The sequence below is a fragment of the Nerophis ophidion genome, linkage group LG07 (genome assembly GCF_033978795.1).
Source record: "Nerophis ophidion isolate RoL-2023_Sa linkage group LG07, RoL_Noph_v1.0, whole genome shotgun sequence".
NCBI classification, from domain to species: Eukaryota; Metazoa; Chordata; class Actinopteri; order Syngnathiformes; family Syngnathidae; genus Nerophis; species Nerophis ophidion.
Window position 1 is genome coordinate 74,458,958 of NC_084617.1, and position 13,241 is coordinate 74,472,198.

The 13,241-nt window shown below is 42.2% G+C and overlaps 1 long non-coding RNA gene across 3 annotated transcripts in view; it reads right to left on the reverse strand.

Annotated features, from left to right (window-relative positions):
- The window catches only part of LOC133555728 (uncharacterized), a 133,041-nt gene extending 119,800 nt beyond the window's left edge, over nt 1–13,241 (reverse strand). The window contains exons 1-2 of one of the 3 annotated variants that reach the window (XR_009807393.1): nt 12,903–13,241; nt 2,824–2,955 (exon numbers count right to left, since the gene is read on the reverse strand). This is a non-coding gene — a long non-coding RNA (uncharacterized LOC133555728). Of the gene's footprint in view, nt 1–2,823; nt 2,956–4,296; nt 4,450–12,902 lie in introns of those variants that run through there. The other 2 variants (XR_009807391.1, XR_009807392.1) reach the window with 2 other exon arrangements.

Consider the following 13,241-nt stretch of genomic DNA (forward strand, 5'->3'; position numbering starts at 1 on the left):
GATCACATTGTAAACAAACACCAATAGTGGACCTACACCTGACATCCACTGTAATGATACCAAGTACAGAAACATATCTAGTCGATACTACTATGATTACGTCAAGATTTTTTGGGCATCACAACATCTTCTTTCGTTTAAAAAAAAAATTATGTTATGTTTCCTCATCAAATACTTCCTCTTTGAGCTGTAATTTGACCCCCTTAACATGCTTCAAAACTCACCATATTTGACACACACATCAGGACTGGCGAAAATTGCCATCTAATTAAAAAACAAACCCCAAAACTCAAAATTGCGCTCTAGCGCCCCCTAGGAAAAAACACAGACAAAACTGCTTGTAACTTCAATTAGGAATGTCGTAGAGACATGAAACCTCTATGTAGGTCTGACTTAGACCTACATTTCATAAAATGACATCCTTTATCAAAACTCAACAGGAAGTTGGCAAACACCCTTTCAAAACAAAAGTTTCCTAAAAAATGTCAATGTTGCCTCTTTGAGCTGTAATTTGACCCCCTTAAAATGCTTCAAAACTCACCAAACTGGACACACACATCAGGACTGGCAAAAATTGCGATCTAATAAAAAAAACCATACCCAAAACTTAAAATTGCTCTCTAGCGCCCCTAGGAATAAAACACAGACAAAACTGCTCCTAGGAAGAAAACACCGACAAAACTGCTTGTAACTTCCGGTAGGAATGTCGTAGAGACGTGCAACAAAAACCTCTATGTAGGTCTCACTTAGACCTACATATCATTAATTGACATCATTCAGCAGAAATCAACAGGAAGTTGGCAATTACCCCTTCAAAATAAAAGTTTTGTAAAAACCTGTCACCTTTTTTCAAACATTATCTCCTCTGAGCGTGTTTGTTGTGTCGGCTTCAAACTCGCACAGGAAAGAGATTGAACTCTTCTGATTAAAATTTGCGTAAAGAGTTTTTCTAACTGCTCCGGTTTTGATTTTACGAGCCTTCAAAGAACCGCTGCGCTGAAGCTGCTGCCGTATCAAGATGGCTGCTTAAAAGCAGGAAGCACCAGCGTGACCACACAATGCAGAGAAGGTAGGTACTGTGCGGGTAAAGATATGTTAACTGGGTGAAGGAAGGAGGCACCAGTTTGACACCAGGATACAGAGAAGGTAGGTAAAGTGCAGGTAAAGATATGTTGTCTGGGTGATAGCAGGAAGCACCAGCATGTATGGGTGAAAGAAAGAAGCACCGATGTGACCTCAGGATGCAGGGAAGGTAGGTAATGTGCAGGTAAAGATATGTTGAATGGGTAAAGGCAGGAAACACCAGCAAAAGTCAGTCCCGTCCATCGCTGCTTGCAGCTCTAATGTTAATTTGAGGACCCTCAAGGGCCAAACTAAATTACACAGAGGGCCAAATTTGGCTCGCGGGCTAGAGTTTGACACCCATACACATTTGCTCACATTTTCAGTAGATCCATAATAAATTCATTAAAGAACCAAACTTCATGAATGTTTTTTGTGACCAATCACTTTATCACAAAAAAATACATGTTGTAGAAATGATTGGAAACTCAAGACAGCCATGACATTATGTCAACTTTTTACCAAGATGTGTATCTTTTATGTTTTTTGTTGTTTTTACGCAACAAGGCAATTTAATTTCCTCTTGTTTTGGAGGATTAACGAAGCTTATCCGTCTAATCAGCCAGTCTGAGGGGTGTCGACATAAATCCAGCGCCAAATGCTCCCTATTTAAAAACAGGCAGCAATATAACAACACAATAACCCATTCACCATACGAGCCTCAAACCCCACCCACCCTCTGTGGAGAACTTAGTAATACACGATATAACAGCCAGAAGCTGAGATATGGCTCTGACATGACTGAGAACAAAAAAGTCTGCTTGAACAGTTTCATCTTGACAATGTTGGCACATATATCCTGAAGCGAAAGGGACAATGTGGAACAGTATAGAATAGAATGGACTTTATTGTCATTATATTTGCATATAATGGGATTAAGGATTCCAATTTAAGGTGTTGTAGTGGGAATAAATATGGGCACAAGAGGTAATAAAGGAAAAACTTGAAATAAACTAGGGATGCACCGATTAATCGGTAACCGAATATATTCGGCCGAATATGGCAAAAAAAGCCACATTCGGCCTTCGGTGGAATGAGTTCAAAACAAGGCCGAATAGTGACGTGTGACGCAATTTTTTGACGCGGTGACGCAATCAACCAACGTGCGGTGACGTTGGGATATGTTGTGTACCTGTATAAGTGTATGAGGTTACAAGCACACACTTATTGAGATTTAGTGGGGCCTCTGTTTACATTATTAGCCTGTTGTGTAGGCTACCTGTATAAGTGTATGAGGTTACAAGCAAACACTTAATTGAGATTCACTTGAGCCTTCTGTTTACATTATTAGCATATCTACTGTGGCTAAGCAGACTTTTGCCAAAAGGACAATAATTCATTTGTTTTGGATTTATCCACTTTAATGCACTTTATTTTTTTTTGGAATGCATGTTTTGTTTGAAGGCCTAATATAAATGAAAAACTTTGTGCTTTTTTTGAAAAGCAAAGGCTACTGGAATATTAAAAAAATGTCAATATTCAATAAAAAATTACTTTATTTGAAAAACATGTCTAAATATTTATTCTAGGCTATTTATGCAATTTTTAAAAAATTATGAAAAACTGCATTCATTATTTGGTATTCGGCCAAACGTTTGAATTTTATTCGGCTTCGGCCACAAATTTTCATTTCGGTGCATCCCTAAAATAAACAGACGTAAGCACAAGTTAACACTTGCAGGGCATTACTGCCTGACGCACCTTTGAAGGTGCCATGTGGTGCTGACTGCAGGGTCACGGATCCTTCACGGATGTTTCGCTCCTTCAATCCCGGAACATCTCTGGGTGGTGGAGCAGCGACAGGGACGTCTACCTGCCGCCCCCTGCAGCCAGCTGAAGGATCAATCAATCAATCAATCAATCAATCAATCAATGTTTACTTATATAGCCCTAAATCACTAGAGTCTCAAAGGGCTGCACAAACCACAACACAAACCACTACGACATCCTCGGTAGGCCCACATAAGGGCAAGGAAAACTCACACCCAGTGGGACGTCGGTGACAATGATGACTATGAGAACCTTGGAGAGGAGGAAAGCAATGGATGTCGAGCGGGTCTAACATGATACTGTGAAAGTTCAATCCATAATGGATCCAACACAGTCGCGAGAGTCCAGTCCAAAGCGGATCCAACACAGCAGCGAGAGTCCCGTTCACAGCGGAGCCAGCAGGAAACCATCCCAAGCGGAGGCGGATCAGCAGCGCAGAGATGTCCCCGGCCGATACACAGGCGAGCAGTACATGGCCACCGGATCGGACCGGACCCCCTCCACAAGGGAGAGTGGGACGTAGGAGAAAAAAGAAAAGAAACGGCAGATCAACTGGTCTAAAAAGGAGGTCTATTTAAAGGCTCGTGTATACAAATGAGTTTTAAGGTGAGACTTAAATGCTTCTACTGAGGTGGCATCTCGAACTTTTACCGGGAGGGCATTCCAGAGTACTGGAGCCCGAAATGAAAACGCTATATAGCCCGCAGACTTTTTTTGGGCTTTGGGAATCACTAATAAGCCGGAGTCCTTTGAACGCAGATTTCTTGCCGGGACATATGGTACAATACAATCGGCAAGATAGGATGGAGCTAGACCGTGTAGTATTTTATACGTAAGTAGTAAAACCTTAAAGTCACATCTGTTCATTTAAGGATCCATACTGTACCCACTGGTGTTATTGCTGTTGTGTATATGGAAATGTCATCACCCTGAGAAGGGAGATGTTTTAGTTATGCAGACACAAGGACATAACTTCGTTCTCTACACGTCTGTAATGACTGCCACAATCAAACATCAAAATTGTATACATGTACACAGTATTTGAAGATGTCTCAAGTAAATACAAAGGTTCATCCCGTACAGTAAGCCTATATTGTTTGAGTAGCAAAAGTCACTAATCATTCCTTAACACTGAATTATTCCCAGAAACTCTATAAAACACACATTTAAACATAAATACACGCAGATTAATAATGAACTACACACAGTACTTTGTATATATCCAACACTGATGATGTAGCTAGCATTCGCCTCGACAGTTAGCATTAGCTTTAGCATTAGCTTGGTCATATATAAAGCCTTGTCGACTGAGAAGACAGAGATTATAATATACTCTTTCAAACATGTTTTAACAGTACAAAGGTAAATTCGGGGGTAAAAATATTTACATAAAAATACTTGTACCTGAGAAGGGAGATGTTTTAGTTATATACAGACACAAGGACACAAATTGGTTCTGTGCACGTCTGGAATGATTGCCAGGAAGTCACGTGTCCTCTTAGTATATGTCCAAGTACAACGCGCCCCCTGCTGGAGGCGCCCAGTATTACAATCAAGGGAGTAGGTTTGAGTTTGAGATTGGTGGGGACACAAAAGTGATCCAAGGCAGCACTCTGAAAGTTTACTTTTTTTTTTTTTTTACATTAGCAATCATAATTTCACGTCATGCAGATGTTATAGGGTAAAGCAACTAAAATGAAAGCAAAGGAGACAACTTGGAAGAGTTCTCATCTTTACTCTTTAGTGTAGGGTTGTAGTGCAACTGTGCATCATGCTGTCAATCAACATAGCCTACTGTCCATCAACAACTGTGCATCATACTGTCAATCAACATAGCCTACTGTCCATCAACAACTGTGCATCATACTGTCAATCAACATAGCCTACTGTCCATCAACAACTGTGCATCATGCTGTCAATCAACATAGCCTACTGTCCATCAATGTCAGAAATACATTCATGCAATACAACATTGTAAATAAACATAAATGAACTCTAATAATCTTTTCCCCATCTTGTGTTTAAATCACTCACAATGTTTCCCTTCATCTACTTCTTTCTATTGCTGCTTTTGTACTGTAAATATGTTACATGAAACTAAAAAAAAAATAAAACGGAAAGGTGAAATCCGGCGATCTGATTGGCTGTTAACCGTGGTTTAAATATTGAGCACGGCTACTATTCTAAAGCCTCATCACAGCGCAGGCTATCACTCCGTCTCAGGCACGTATGACTGCTATGAATGGAAGTTGTTGTCATGTATCCATGACAACGGACTGTTGCAGTCCGTAGTAAAAGAAAGCTGATGATTTTATGATGTTAAAAAAAAACGGACTAAAGTAGTTGAATTCACATGTTTAAGGTTAACTTTCACCTACGGGGAGGGTTAAAAATGGTAAAGGGGACTGAGCATTGACTTTCACCTGGAAAAAAAGCGGAGGAAAAGACGAGATGCAGTGCTAATTTGTGTATCGGCTGGGGACATCTCTGCGCTGCTCCCCTTGGGATGGTTTCCTGCTGGCTCCGCTGTGAACGGGACTCTCGCTGCTGTGTCGGATCCGCTTTGGACTGGACTCTCACGACTGTGTTGGATCCATTATGGATTGAACTTTCACAGTATCATGTTAGACCCGCTCAACATCCATTGCTTTCCTCCTCTCCAAGGTTCTCAGTCATTGTCACCGACGAGTTTTCCTTGCCCTTATGTGGGCCTACCGAGGATGTCGTAGTGGTTTGTGTTGTGGTTTGTGCAGCCCTTTGAGACACTAGTGATTTAGGGCTATATAAGTAAACATTGATTGATTGATTGACTGTTTTTTTCCACAGTGAGGAGTGACAGTGGGGACATCCAATCACACGTAAGTTAGCATGAAACTGGTAACCAATCAGGGAGCGATATTTAGGTTAGAGGCGGGACTTCTAGCAGAGACCGATATTTAACCCTTTCCGTGCCATAGTCATTGACTAAACATTACGGGCAGCGCTTGTATTGATGGTGACGACACAGTAGCGGCTGGATATGGGTAGGGACGTGTCCCTAGCGTCCCTACCCAATTCTACGCCCTTGATTACAATGGCTCTTATTAATGCTGGAATTACAACAAAATTAACTCCCAATATTACAAATAACGGTGCTCTACTGTTGCCATTCAACAATACACATATTTAAGTTGCTAATATAAAATGACATAGGAATATAACTCAAGCGCCTACTCCACTACATACAATCACTGAATTAAAGCGCCTTGAGCCACTAGAGAAAAAGCGCTATATAAATATAATTCACTTAATAATAATAATAATAATGGATTAGATTTATATCAAGCTTTTCTATTGTTGGATACTCAAAGCGCTCACAGTGAAGTGGGAACCCATCATTCATTCACACCTGGTGGTGGTAAGCTACATCTGTAGCCACAGCTGCCCTGGGGTAGACTGACGGAAGCGTGGCGGCCAGTTTGCGCCTACGACCACCACCAATCATTCATTCATCATTCATTCACCAGTGTGAGCGGCACCGGGGGCAAAGGGTGTCTCTGAGCCTGTTTGTTCTGGCTCTGATGCACCTGTAGCAGGTGGAACAGATGGAAGCCAGGGTGTTTGCTGTCCTTGGTGAAGCTTTTTGCATTCTTGAGACAACGGGAGTTATGTAAACCTTTCAGGGAGGTCAGGGGGCAGCCGATGATTTTTTTGTGCAGACTTTATGAATGTGAGTGTGAATGTTGTCTGTCTATCTGTGTTGGCCCTGCGATGAGGTGGCGACTTGTCCAGGGTGTACCCTGCCTTCCGCCCGATTGTAGCTGAGATAGGCGCCAGCGCCCCCCGCGACCCCGAAAGGGAATAAGCGGTAGAAAATGGATGGATGGATGGACTTTATGACCCTCTGAATCGCCTGTTTGTCTGCTTCAGTGCAGCTGGCGTACCACACTGTTATGCAATACGTCAGAAGGGCGATACAAGGTCACCATCAGCTGCCTCTCCAGTCTGTTTTTCCTCAAGAAGTGGAGTCTCCGCTGGGCCTTCCGGATGACCGCAGTTGTATTTTGGGTCCAGGAGAGGTCAGCAGATATGAGGGTGCCGAGGAACTTGAAGGAGCTGACTCTCTCCACAACAAATGCCACGACAACATGACCGTGCCAGATCGGAGGGCCGGAGAGTTTGGAGGTGCATGTTAATCACTTCAGCGCCGGCAGGATGAGATCTGCAGGTGTCGGGCGTACAAAGGAGCATTCAAGCCCAGGGGGGGTCACTGCTCGCTTTCTTCCAATGATCAATCGGAACAAAACACACGATGAGAATCAACGGTCATATCTGTGTCGTACAAATAGAAATACGCAGCACGCGGGTGTGTTATGATGCCATGCGTGAAATCGTGAGAAGAACCAGCAATTTACTTATTAGGTGATCAAGGGTGCGAAGCAAATCATTTCCGCTCGACATTCCCCTTTCAGCGTCCCTAATGAAATGCTACACTGAACATAGAACTGCAACGAGGTAGGAATAATGGCAATATAATGAACATTAACAGTCGCTCACATTGTATAGCATAATGTTTATGGTAATAAGGCGGATTCTAATCACTCGTTCCACTTTTAGTGTGAATAAATGTCAAAACCTTTTTTTATGGTGACCCTCCCAACCAAAAAACACTTATTAAGTAAGAGGAAATGGGGCTGGGCGATATATCGATATACAGACCCCGTTTCCGTCTGAGTTGGGAAATTGTGTTAGATGTAAATATAAACGGAATACAATGATTTGCAAATCATTTTCAACCCATATTCAATTGAATGCACTACTAAGACAAGATATTTGATGTTCAAACTCATAAACTTTATTTTTTTCTGCAAATAATAATTAACTTAGAATTGTATGGCTGCAAAACGTGCCAAAGTAGTTGGGAAAGGGCATGTTCACCACTGTGTTACATCACCTTTTCTTTTAACAACACTCCATAAACGTTTGGGAACTTAGGAAACTAATTGTTGAAGCTTTGAAAGTGGAATTCTTTCCCATTCTTGTTTTATGTAGAGCTTCAGTTGTCAACAGTCCGGGGTCTCCGCCGTCGTATTTTACGCTTCATAATGCCCCACACATTTTCGATGGGATACAGATCTGGACTGCAGGTGGACCAGGAATGTACCCGCACTTTTTTTTTACGAAACCACGCCGTTGGAACGCGTGCTGAAAGTGGCTTGGCATTGTCTTGCTGAAATAAGCAGGGGCGTCCATGAAAAAGACGGCGCTTAGATGGCAGCATACGTTGTTCCAAAACCTGTATGTACCTTTCAGCATTAATGGTGCCTTCACAGATGTGTAAGTTACCCATGCCTTGGGCACTAATGCACCCCCATACCATCACACATGCTGGCTTTTGAACTTTGCGTCGATAACAGTCTGGATGGTTCTCTTCCCCTTTGGTCCGGATGACACGATGTCGAATAATTCCAAAAACAATTTGAAATGTGGATTCGTCAGACCACAGAACACCTTTCCACTTTGCATCAGTCCATCTTAGATGATCTCGGGCCCAGAGAAGCCGGCGACGTTTCTGGATGTTGTTGATAAATGGCGTTCGCTTTGCATAGTAGAGCTTTAACTTGCAATTACAGATGTAAAGACCAACTGTATTTAGTGACAGTGGTTTTCTGAAGTGTTCCTTAGCCCGTGTGGTGATATCCTTTAGAGATTGATGTTGGTTTTTGATACAGTGTCGTCTGAGGGATCGAAGGTCACGGTCATTCAATGTTGGTTTCCGGCCATGCCGCTTACGTGGAGTGATTTCTCCAGATTCTCTGAACCTTTTGATGATATTATGGAGCGTAGATGTTGAGATCCCTAAATTTCTTGCAATTGCACTTTGAGAAACGTTGTTCTTAAACTGTTTGACTATTTGCTCACGCAGTTGTGGACAAAGGGGTGTACCTCGCCCCATCCTTTCTTGTGAAAGACTGAGCATTTTTTTGGGAAGCTGTTTTTATACCCAATCATGGCACCCACCTGTTCCCAATTAGCCTGCACACCTGTGGGATGTTCCAAATAAGTGTTTGATGAGCATTCCCCAACTTTATCAGTATTTATTGTCACCTTTCCCAACTTTTTTGTCACGTGTTGCTGGCATCAAATTCTAAAGTTAATGATTATTTGCACAAAAATAAATGTTTATCAGTTTGAACATCAAATATGTTGTCTTTGTAGCATATTCAACTGAATATGGGTTGAAAAGGATTTCGAAATCTTTGTATTCTGTTTATATTTACATCTAACACAATTTTCCAACTCATATGGAAACGGGGATGGTAATTTAGATATTGAGTTTCACTATGTAAAAGCACTTTGAGCTATATAAATATAATTCACTTCACTGACACAAGAAATAGCAGTAAAAAATATTTAAGTGGCGTAACGTGATGAAATAAACATAATTAAGTTAAGGTAATTGAATTCCTCAAATTGGTCATTTGGGATGCACTTGTAGTTAAATTATCCTCTCAGTTAATCTGATTAGTTGAGCAGAATGTGATGTTTCCACCTGAACGTTCAATCAATCAATCAATGTTTACTTATATAGCCCTAAATCACTAGTGTCTCAAAGGGCTGCATAAACCACTACCACATCCTCGGTAGGCCCACATAAGGGCAAGGAAAACTCACACCCAGTGGGACATCGGTGACAATGATGACTATGAGAACCTTAGAGAGGAGGAAAGCAATGGATGTCGAGCGGGTCTAACATGATACTGTGAAAGTTCAATCCACAATGGATCCAACACAGTCGCGAGAGTCCAGTCCAAAGCGGATCCAACACAGCAGCGAGAGTCCCGTTCACAGCGGAGCCAGCAGGAAACCATCCCAAGCGGAGGCGGATCAGCAGCGCAGAGATGTCCCCAGCCGATACACAGGCAAGCAGTACATGGCCACCGGATCGGACCGGACCCCTTCCACAGGGGAGAGTGGGACATAGAAGAAAAATAAAAGAAACAGCAGATCAACTGGTCTAAAAAGGGAGTCTATTTAAAGGCTAGAGTATACAAATGAGTTTTAAGGTGAGACTTAAATGCTTCTACTGAGGTGGCATCTCGAACTGTTACCGTTCTTCCTTCCCTGTCTTTGCTTGCAAAACACTGCCCGGCGGTTGTGCTTTAGCTGAAAGAGCAATTCATGCTGTCATACATATTTTACCCCGTCAACTCAAATAATGACGATTGGTCATGAAAAAATAAGACCCCGGAGGAACAGGAGTTGACAATGCCTGGAGAAAACTCATGTGTCACATCCTGTGGAGAGGATACTACTGGCATCTCTTGAACCCGTACCATCCGCCCTCAGAAATGCAACATGACGATGCTTGAAGTGTACGGATGATGGCCCGACAAGAGACTCGTGCAAAGACGGTGCCATGACTTGTCTCGTCACGCTCACGTCGGACACAAAACAGAACTGATTTTAGCCGGCTTTTAATCTGAATGACACAGAGGTGACGTCATTTACTACGGTTTCTTCTTCTCTGTAAATTAGCCCATTAAAGTCTGAAGAACCTGAGGGTTGAAGCGGGCCTCCAGTCATGTAAGCAGCACAATGGAAATGACGTTTCAACCTTTAAAGGGGAACATTATCACAATTTCAAAAGGGTTAAAAACAATACAAATCAGTTCCCAGCGGCTTGTTGTATTTTTTGAAGTTTTTTTCAAAATTTTACCGGTCCCGGAATATCCCTAAATAAAGCTTTAAAGTGCCTTTTTTTCGGCTCTCTGCGAAGACACTGGCCATTTCCCTGTGACGTCACACAGTGCTGCCAATGTAAACAAACAATGGGAATACCACAGCAAGATATAGCGACATTAGCTCGGATTCAAACTCGGATTTCAGCGATTTAAGCGATTCAACAGATTACGCATGTATTGAAACAGATGGTTGGAGTATGAAAATATTGAAGAAGAAACTGAAGCTATTGAGCGAATTCATAGCCATAGCATGGCCGAATAGCTGCGTTAGCATCGCCGGTAAAATGTGCGGACCAAACGATCAGGACTTTCGCATCTTTTGACACTGGAGCAACTTAAATCCGTCGATTGGTAAGTGTTTGTTTCGCATTAAATGTGGGTGGAAGGAAACGTAATATAGTTGCAAATGCATCTGCAGGTTATCCATACATCTCTTTGCCATGTCTGCTTTAGCACCGCCGGTAAATAGCATGTTAGCATCGATTAGCTGGCAGTCAACATCAACAAAACTCACCTTTGTGATTTCGTTGACTATCGTTGCAAATGCATCTGCAGGTTATCCATACATCTCTGTGCCATGTCTGCTTTAGCACCGCCGGTAAATAGCATGTTAGCATCGATTAGCGTAGCATGTTAGCATCGATTAGCTGGCAGTCAACATCAACAAAACTCACCTTTGTGATTTTGTTGACTATCGTTGCAAATGCATCTGCAGGTTATCCATACATCTCTGTGCCATGTCTGTCTTACCATCGCCGGTCAAATGTGGAGACACTCTGGCACAGGGGTGCCCATTACGTCGATCGCGAGCTACCAGTCGACCGCGGGGGGTGTGTCAGTCGATCTCCAGCCAGGCTTTTAAAAAAAAATAGACCTAAAAATTAGTGATCATCAATCTTCACCAAGACGTCACTTAAATGACATTCACGGTACCGGAGGGTCTTGTGAGATGACGCTGGCTGCTGCAAGATCATTATTATGAAAATATGACCGAGAGGAAGGCGAGAAACACTTTTTATTTCAACAGACTCTCGCGCCGTACCTTCCGTCAAAACTCTAAAGGCCGACTGCACATTTCCTATCTTCACAATAAAAGCCCTGCTTCATGCTGCCTGCGCTAACTAAATACAGAGTCTCGGAAAACTGGCGTGCACAAGCGATCCCTCAGAAAGCTGGCGTGCACATCACTTGTGCACGCCAGCTTTCCGAGACTCTTATTTTGTTAGCGCAGGCAGCATGAAGCAGGGCTTTTATTGTGAAGATAGGAAATGTGCAGTCGGCCTTTAGAGTTTTGACGGAAGGGACGGCGGCAAAGTCTGTTGAAATAAAAAGTGTTTCTCGCCTTCCTCTCTGTCATTTTTTCATAATAATGAACTGGCAGCAGCCAGCGTCATCTCACAAGACCCTCGGGTGCCGTGAATGTCAATCAAGCAAGCTACGGAATTTGCCGCCAATGTTTTTCTTGTAAAGTGTATGGAAGCTGGATGAATTAGATGCCAAAAACCAACCACTTTCATGTGGTATTGTACAGTAAGGACAACTTTTTTTCTCCTCCATTTGAAAATGTGGGCGTTATCATCATTACTGTCTGATTCCAATCAATGCAAGTCATCAGAATCAGGTAATACACCAACTTATATTCTTGTCTTCGTGAAAGAAAGACATCTATATGTGTTACACATGCTTGTATTATCATTAAACACATTTAACTTGTTGACAAAAATGTCTCTTTCATACATAAATAAATATAAATGATATATATAAATGAGGTAGATCCCCTCGAGTTGGTCAATTGAAAAGTAGCTCGCCTGAGCTAAAGTGAACTCTGTCTCTGCATGATTCCTTGCTTCTTGTCTGTTTAATAGACGTCATCAGTGATTGAACCTGACAGCAAGACAGGAACTAAAGCACTACACACAGGAAAACAACAACAAACCCCCATAAAAGACAACCTGGTGGAGTTTCATTTTTTAACGATTCTGCTGGTAGTGTTTTTTTCAATTAAAAAAATATACCAAGGCTTAAAAAAGGTTGAAAAACAACAGCATACATAATTATTGTAGTATTTATACTGGTTGTGTATTTGTAGGGATATGACATAATTGTTTAACAGCTCATCCAAATGCATTATTGTTTCCTGGTATTTCCGACTATTGTGTATTGCACGTTAAGCGGTAGAAAATGGATGGATGGACGTTGTTGTATTGAGTTGGAAGGCATCAGGAGAAACTTGGCGCAAGCCCAATATCGCCACATGCATACACGCAACAACGCAGCATCTTTTACCTCACTTTTGTCCTCCAGGTATCCTCCTTCAAAGGCGCGATGAGAGCCTCCAGCTTGAAGAGCAAATAGTCCAGCGTGCATGAATGAAGCCTTTTTTAATTGTGATGCCGCAGACCTCCTGTCAAGCTCACTACTACATCACATCGTGGTGCGTTCACTTGCCTCCCGTGTGTCGCAGCACTTGTAAAAAAAAAACAATAATTCAATAAATGCAACATTAAATCATAACAAAGCACTGATTTAAAAGTTGATTGCGTTTGGGGAATAATTGTTAATTATTGAGGCGGCGTCGTGTTGGACGTGAATTGTCAGGGCAGCCTTTTATCCCCGCTCATCCCC